The 8,614-nt window shown below is 39.2% G+C and overlaps 1 long non-coding RNA gene across 1 annotated transcript in view; it reads right to left on the bottom strand.

The window, feature by feature from the left end:
- The window catches only part of LOC103468301 (uncharacterized), a 27,735-nt gene extending 26,919 nt beyond the window's left edge, over positions 1-816 (bottom strand). The window contains exon 1 of the long non-coding RNA XR_534196.2: positions 627-816. This is a non-coding gene — a long non-coding RNA (uncharacterized LOC103468301). The remainder of the gene's footprint in view (positions 1-626) is intronic.
- Between the last annotated feature and the right edge of the window lie 7,798 nt (positions 817-8,614).

The following is an 8,614-nucleotide window of genomic DNA, read 5'->3' as shown; positions in this document are numbered from 1 at the left end:
GTCTAGTATGGTATCACACATAATATTTTTTGAGAATTTGGAAACAGGTGCTTTTTATTTCACAAAGGTATTGGAGGGGAAGAGGAGAGGATGAATATTTCAGCTGCCTGAAATAATGTGTTTGCCCTCTATAAAATGGAAACAAATTAATTTACCTGAAAAGTCTTTTACTGTGTTCATTCCCCTTATGATCAATAAGAAATCCTGTGATTTTCATAACATACTGTTGTAACACTGAGCAGTGATCTAAATCGGTGTCACCATAATATAGGAGGTCGTGGGTAGAGAAAGAGCAGAAACACACTTAGAGGGAATAGCGCAGCTGTGCAGACTTTTATTCAGCCGTGTAACCGAACAGCCCCTCATAAGACCCGAAGAGGAAAAACATCTGCTTCCAAAGGCACAGCACTACCTACCACTCATCCCCAGCAAATAACCAATCTCACACGAAACCATATTAATTGAAAAGAAAAAATAAATCATCTTACATACTTCCCCCTAAATGTCCGCATTTCAAAATGAAGTTGTTACATAAAAATAAATCATCTTGCACTGTTATTAATGCATCCGATCCCACGAACACGCGCACACAGAAAGTATCTCTCCAGAACATGACCATCACTTACCACAGATACAGATTTCTAAAGTTTCTCTGCTTCCAGACTTTCCCATCAAACAGTCACGTTTCATAGAAGAATCCAGGGGAGCCTGCTGAGCTGCAGCCCGCGCGTCTGTCCGCCTCACTGACGCGCCTAAGAGTTCTCCTTTAGTAAATCACATCTTTACTTTCACTTTCGATGCGAAACGTATCCTCCTCCAAGCATGATATCACCCTGGACTTTCCGAGGGGGGAAAATGCTGCATCCTTCGCAAATGGCAAACAAATGACGGAGCTGAAGGCCCCGCATGGGGAAAAAAAAATAAATCTAATTGATCAAATTTTCAATCAATATCTTTAAAATGACATCATCAGACGGACCAAAATATAAAGTTAAGTGGAAATTTTGGCATTTTATGGACCAAAATGGCAATAATTCATAGAAGTGACAAAAAAAATCCAGACAAAAGAAAACAAATCACACTAAGAAGTGTTTTGTGGGCTAATTACATTAATTTAACTTAATTCTTTTGCTTTTGCTATGACAACTTACTTTTTTGTGTTTATTTAACTCAAAACTTACAAATCTTTTCAGTTTCCTTAAAACAATTGAGTTCAATGCCAGTTTCGTATCTGACCAACTCAATTTATTACGATCATCCAATTCAATTCATAGTCCTTCCATCTCAATTTGCTAAGTTTTTATAACTTCATTCAAAAGGGGGTTTAACATGACAAATTTAAGTCACTCTTACTCAAATCATTTATTTTGTTCTAATAAACATTTTAAATCTTAATTCTACAGAAAGTCAACTCAAACTTTTCACTAGTTCCAAACTAAATATTTTGTTATACAGTGTCCTCTAAATACACTCTAACTTAAAAGTTACAAATCTTTTCCTTAAAGAATCTTTTTGCTTTGACTTTACTTGAAATAATTAAGTTCAATACCATATTTGTATCCCACGTCTGACACCATGACTCAAGCTAACCAGGGCAAGATTCCCTGGTAGGCGACCGTGGCTCTATGTAGTCGTTGTGTAAACACAGCTTCCTCCTGCCGCATGTCGATGTGCCCCTGGGCACTTAATCCCAAATGACCTACCGATCTTTGTATAAATGTGAGCATTTCTGAGTGCAAATGAGTGAACGTGACTTTGAGTGGTCAAAATGACTGGAAAAGCGTTATATAAGTTCAGTCTATTTACCATTTTTTGAAGTAAACTAAATGATTTGAGTAAGACCGACTTAAATCTGTTATCTTAAACATACTTAATAAATTTGTTTTAAAAAATTACATTGAGTTGGATAAACTTAATTGAATTGCTTGATACCCATTCAATTAAGTTGGTCCAACTATTTAAAATAGTTGGTTCAACTATTTTCTTTTTAGAGTGCAGTTTCTTTCAATTTAAAAAGTTTACAAAACTTTAAGAAAAACTGCAGGTGTGTGTCTGTTGAATGTTTGGTTGAAACATGTTTGTTCTTCCTTCAACGGATCGATCCAGAAATTTTTCTCAAGTTAGTCGAGATGCTTCAGAATAAAATCTTTTATTTATTTTTTTTCTTTTACCAGGGTACTTTTAAAATTCAACAGTTTAATTTTTGGGCTTTATTTTGTTAATATAGAGATTTCAGACTTGGTCAAGAATTTTTTTTATACAATCAAAATGTATGTGTTGCTTTTATGCGCTTAAAATCCTAATGTGGTTGGTGGAAACCAACAGGAACAAACAGAAATAACAAAACCACAAAGCAGTTCACAGAACCCAACATCCTGATAACTTCCCCTGTAAATCTGGTTCTAAATATTATTTCCAGATTAATGCGATTGCAGAAGCGATATAATTCAAAATAAATTTCAACATTATGTAATGTGTTTCATGGAATTATGAAAACTGAAAACTGAATTTGGAAAAAGGAAATGAACCTGGACTGTGTTTTTACTGTAGCTGTTTCAATGTTAATCCTGCAGCGCTTTAAGTTCCGTTGATTTATTTTGTAAAGAAAAAAAAGTATTTCAGAACTTTCAGGCTGACATTGTAGATAGGAATCTGCTATAATGTTTTGCCTGTAGAAAATAAAAGATTTAATAAACAAAGTTTAATAAACAAAGTTGCACCTCAGGTGGCTCTGAGGTGCAAACCTCTACAACATTACAAAACCTCTACAACATTAACAAAACGGAAGAGGTATGTCGCAGTGGGAAATCGCTGATTGGGTGCTTTCATACAGGTGCAAGAAGGTTCCAACTTGTGTGCGCATTTAATCATTTGAAGTGTAAATCTGCACTTTTTGACTTCATTTTCTTGTCAAGTCATTTATTTTGTTCTTGGAAAAACTGATGAGATGTGAAATCTGTGAGAAATATTCATGTAAACATCATGTGAGTAAGTGAGCTAGCTCCACAACTTAGCTCGACTTGAACACGCTGAAGGCAGAGCTGTCACAGGGAAGCAATCTTGCTAAGTCACGTAATCGAGTGACGTAGTAACAAACGGTCAATAGTTGTTTCCCCCCCAAAACACTTTTTTCTATGTGATGATATTTTTGTGTATGCCCCAAACTACCCTATCAGTAACTATTTACTGAGCAGGCACTTTCAGCATGATTTATTCCAAAACAGGAAACGGAGCCACTTCTTATTAGCTGAAACACATCTAAACGTCCAGCTGAAAGATCTCGCTGGTTCTTGTTTGAACCTCCCTCACATACCCAGTTCTACCAGAACAAAAACATCCTCAGTTATTATTTGCAACACAAGCACAGTCCTGCTACTAAAAGATAAGGAGCCGACAATGTTTGGGTGAAAACACTCAAGAGTTGGAGGTAATCTCTGAAACGATTTCTGAAAGGTGGCGCTCAACACGCTCAGGTCTGTTTATTCTTAATAGAACCTACATATGATCCGTAAATCTCCGCATAATGTTTCTCAGTTTAGAACTAAGAAAAGGATATCCATCAGAACAGCCGGATGTCGTTACGCCAAAGTAGACGACAGGAAGTAGAATCAGGATGATGGTTTAGTTTTGATTGGTTTTTCAGACCATATGCCAAACATGTTGAATTCATAATCTTTTGTAAAATTGGGACAACTTCAACAAAACGCTGCTCGAAAAGTAGGCGGGGCTCCAATCCCTCAATAAGCTGCCGACGTCTCCTCTGATTGGCTGACAGATGATGAGCACCATGGCTGAATAATAAATATTTCTCATGTAACAGTTTACATCCGTCACTGCCATGACTGGTCATGTGAACAAACTTATTAATTTTCATTTAATTTCTTATTTTATGGAAACACCTCAATTGCGATATTGTGTTTGTTTGTTTTTTTACTTTAGTGAGAATTTAGGCAAATATTTACAAAGAGTATTAATGGAAACACAGCTGGTATCAAGAACACACAGACTCTTCCTGTGTTTAGTTTTTGTATAGAAAAGTTACCAGTGTGAATATTTCCTGATCAAAGTGTAGCACTTAGAGGTCAATGTTTTTCTTTTTTGCACTCATACCGTATGTGTCCAGGAATCTATAAAAATCAAAGAGTTCTCCAAGTCTTTGTTGCTGGAAAATGAAATGCATGCTCTGCTATCTCAAAGGATTGGAAGGTTTCCACATTCACATATCCTCTGAGCAGAGTTTCATATAACTTTGCATGTTTTGGCAAGTTTCAAATCCCTGTTGGCAAAAAAGATGGAAGCCCTGCTCTTTTCAAGGAATAGAGACAAAACAGCTTCCACAAAATAAAAACACATGCAACGTGTCCAGGCCCATCTGAAGTTACCCAATCTATATCTGGGTGATCCAGAGGAGGCATGGGAAAAGGTCATGAGGTCAGACTTGATTGAAGCAGAAGAACACAGGGGGAGACTGGATGTTTTGGTGGCACTTTTCTGCAAAGTGGATAGGACCACTGCGCTACACCGCGAAGAGGATGGATGGGGTCATGAATAAGAGTTTGGTCAAAAGCCTCATTTCTTTAATAAGAGGTTTGAAGAGAGGTCACGACTTCCAACAGGATGATGGCCTGAAAGCACACAGCCAGGGCAGCTGAGGACTCTCTCCAGAAAAGTGTATGGTGGGAAATTACAGACCACCCTATTGTACGTCACAGTGACGTGTTGGAGGTGTGTCCTGAAAACTTTAAAAGCCATCTGGCAGAGTATATGCCCTGTGACAGACTGGCGACCTGTCCAGGGTGACCCCGCCTCTCGCCCGGAACGTTAGCTGGAGATGGGCACCAGCAACCCTCCCGACCCCACTAAGGGACAAGGGTGTCAGATGGCAGAGTATGCTGCTGCCTACCACAGCTTTCCACAACACACTTTAACCCTTGTGTTTACAAATGGGGTCCAACTGACCCGACACCATAAAACTTGTATAATTTGCCACAGTCCTCCATGTTTGCCTCAGTGGTGGCACGCACAAGGGCTAAGATCTATGCTCTTAAATTGTGCTCATAAGGGCCTTGAAGGCTATTGGTCATAAAGTGTTTTGTAAAGGCCTCACAAAAAGCAAAGACCAACTTTTTTAAAGGAAAAATAAACCAGATCTCTTTTCAACTTACTCTTGCACTGCATGTTTTAAATCAGCATGGAACAAAACGGGGAACATTGGCAGAGACTGGTGCTCTGTGCTTTTTGTCAGAAACATTTGTTTCTCTTGTGTCGGCTAAATTGTAAAACTATCAGTTGTTGTTGGAAGTGCTTTTAAACGTAGCTCTGTGTTGAGCTAAATGGATATCTGGCAGCGCGACCCTGCTTGTTTTAATTCATTATCACCATTTGTTAGACTATTAAGTGATAAACTAGACATATTCAATTCCTGAAGAAATGTAACTGCTAAAGTGTGCATGTTGCTTTGGACCCGGCGTTCTGATGCTTAACAAGCAATGTGTCCATGAAAGCTACAGCTTGCACAGCTGGACTTGCCCTTGGTAAGTGTCAGGAGCACATCCATGAGTACTGACACGGTCCACCTTCAGAGTGCAATGACTGAAGCTGATGCCAGGTCCATCATCAGTGTCATGGCTGACCTGCTTCATCACTACAGACTGAACCTTAACGCACATTGAAATACAACCGAGACTGACAACTACATGTGGTTCTCACTCACGGTGTGAAATAAAAAAAAATAAAGATAGTGGATAATTGTTTTGTTTTCTAGGTCAGTGGTTCTTAACCTTTTTTTGAGTTACCGAACCCACCAGTTTCATATGCACACTCACTGAACCCTTCTGTAGTGATAGATAAAATATGATTTTCAGTTGGAAGTGCAGGCCCAAACTTCTCCAACACCTGAACCTGCTAAGCTGGAAAACTAATTCAGAGGAACCAGAACCACGGGATAAAAATCTGCTGCCAGGGGACCGTAAAGTCATCTCCGCTTCAGGTCAGTTTCATTCCTTCTTGGAGCCTAAATTAGAAAAATTAACAGAAACTGAAGATATTGAACAATTTTAATAACTTTTGAGAGAATTGCAGTTTGATGTAACTGGCCAGAGAGTGACTGGCCAGTTGTTCTATTGCTCACTGATAGAAGCATTTGTGCATATGGACATTGATGAAGTGGATGATTATATATCTGTCAACGAGGCAATTCTTAAGAAATATGATATTAACCTAGAAACCTGTCGCCAGAGGTTTCGTTCCCCAGGAGTGGAGTCTGGAGAAACTCCCAAGGTGATGTATGTAAGGTTAACCCTTGTGTGTGTGAGGACTGAGGCAAACGTAGAGGACTATGGAAAATTATACAAGTTTTACATGTGTGGGGTCAGTTGGACCCCATTTCGACATACAAGGGTCAAAAGAGTTGTATAAAAAGTGGATCCAACCTAAAGGTAAAACAGTGAAACCCATTGCTCAAAGGATTGTCTTGGAACAATATCTCCGTTTGCTGTCTAGTGAGCTTCAGGTTTGGGTCCGGTAACATGATCTTCCAAAGCTGCTTCACTGGCTGAGGTGTTTGTGGCTGCAAAACATAAAGGACAACCGTGGAGTTATTCTTCTTGGAAGGCATCTAAAGATAAACGCAGAGCTCCACCTGTACAACACCATCAAAAGGGCCCATCTGCTGTGGGTAAGACCTTCCTAAGGGAAAACCAGTCAGTAAGCACAACACCCAAGCAATACAATAAAGTGCCTGTTTGTTATTTGTGTGGTCAGGAAGACCATACAAAACCCAGGTGTCCAAAGAACATTCCTAAACTCACTCAATTGTGTGTTGTCCCATTTAAAAGTGACAGTTACATCAGTGTTGGACAGTCTGTGAAACTGAGTGATGTTAAAGTTAATGGGAAAAGTGTAAAGGCCTTAACTGACACTGGGAGTGTTCAGACACTTGTTGAAAGAGAGTTAGTTCCAACTAACATAATCTGCACATCTGACACCATCCCTATCCGCTGTGTGCCTGGTGATGAAAGGCCATACCCCACAGCAGATATTTATATTGAAGTGCAAGGACAACTATACCTACTGAATGTTGGTATTGCAGAAAATCTCCCTTTTCCAGTAGTGTTGGGTGGTGATTTACCTGTTTTGTTTGATTTGCTGGACAAACCACAGAACTGCAATGTAGTGACTCGTTCTCTAGCGAAACAGCCAGAAGAGTCTCCAATTCTGAGTGTGCTGCCTTTTTATGATGCAGTCTTAGATATGCAGCCTGGAAAATCTAGAAAATCATGTTGACAAAAAGAGACGGGAGAAGTTTCCGCATACACCAGTTACATCTTCAGAAGGGGTTCAGGATCTGCCACAGGGTTTTAAGGTGTATTTAAATATGGCTCAAATCCAGTGTGATGATTCCAGTCTGGCTGCTCTTTTTCTGAAAGCCAAAGAACCTCAGAAAAGTAATCACAGAGGTAGTACTTAAGAGTTTGTTCTACAGAAAAATATCTTTTTCGCCAATAGGCAGCTTGTGGTCCCCAAGGATGCTTATTTTGGGCCACTCAATTCCCTGGGCCCAAAGGGAATTGAGTGGCCCAAGCCCTTGGCATGCATCGAGCAACATTTCTACTGGCCCGGGTTACAGACTGATGTTGCCCAGTTTTGTAGGGCCTGCCCTCAGTGCCAACTAACCTCCAATAAGTTCCCTTCAAGAGAACCACTGCAGCCTCTTCCCCTAATTGGCCCACCTTTTGAGTGCTTGGATAATTTACAGGCATAGATGCCTGGTTTTCATCTTTATAGGAAAGAAAATAAATGTTATGTTTTTTAAGGATGAACCGCTAAACAAAGAGCTATGAACCCAACATTCACCCCTGGGGGAACTCCAACACATAGAGAGGTTCTTTAAACCAGCTGTTACATAAAAACACATAAGAGAGCAGTGCCAGAGCAGGATCTTAATGTAAAATATGTCTGAAACAATCTTACACAATCAAACCTTTGCTCAGTAGGTTTGAACCTGAGGTTTTACAGTGCACAAGTTTAAAAGCAAGGCAGCTTCTGATGAACGAGCACCACATTTCAGACAAGGAAAAATATTGTTTTCACATATTCCTAGAAGCAGTTTTGGAGAATTTCACAGAACAGATGTGACAGTGAAATGCAGAAGTGAAAACAGAAATGGAACCAAAGTTGTTCAAGTGAATTTCCGTTTTAAAACTTAGAAAACAGCACCCCCAACTTTACGCCAAACATGCAGAATGGTCAGACCAAAAAAAAAACAAAAAAAAGCATATGAAAATTGCTTTGAATGTATTAAAGCTTTTTTCAAAATCTGCTTTGCCTCTGTGCTGTAACAGTTTATTCGAAACTGTAAAAGTTAAAGATGAACAAACCCTGAGGCCGGGTGACAATGAACTTTCACATGACACCAGCAGGAATGTGGTTTCATGTAGTTATGATTATTCTTCTGTTTTCCAAATAAAACCATCTCAGCATGTCTGAGCAATTCAGAGAAATATTACCTGATTGGTGTGGATAGATAGATAGATAGATAGATAGATAGATAGATAGATAGATAGATAGATAGATAGATAGATAGATAGATAGATAGATAGATAGATAGATAGAT

Source organism: Poecilia reticulata, linkage group LG8 (genome assembly GCF_000633615.1).
Source record: "Poecilia reticulata strain Guanapo linkage group LG8, Guppy_female_1.0+MT, whole genome shotgun sequence".
Classification (NCBI taxonomy): Eukaryota; Metazoa; Chordata; class Actinopteri; order Cyprinodontiformes; family Poeciliidae; genus Poecilia; species Poecilia reticulata.
Note: the sequence above shows the minus strand (reverse complement) of the source record. Positions and strands in the feature narration are given on the sequence as shown.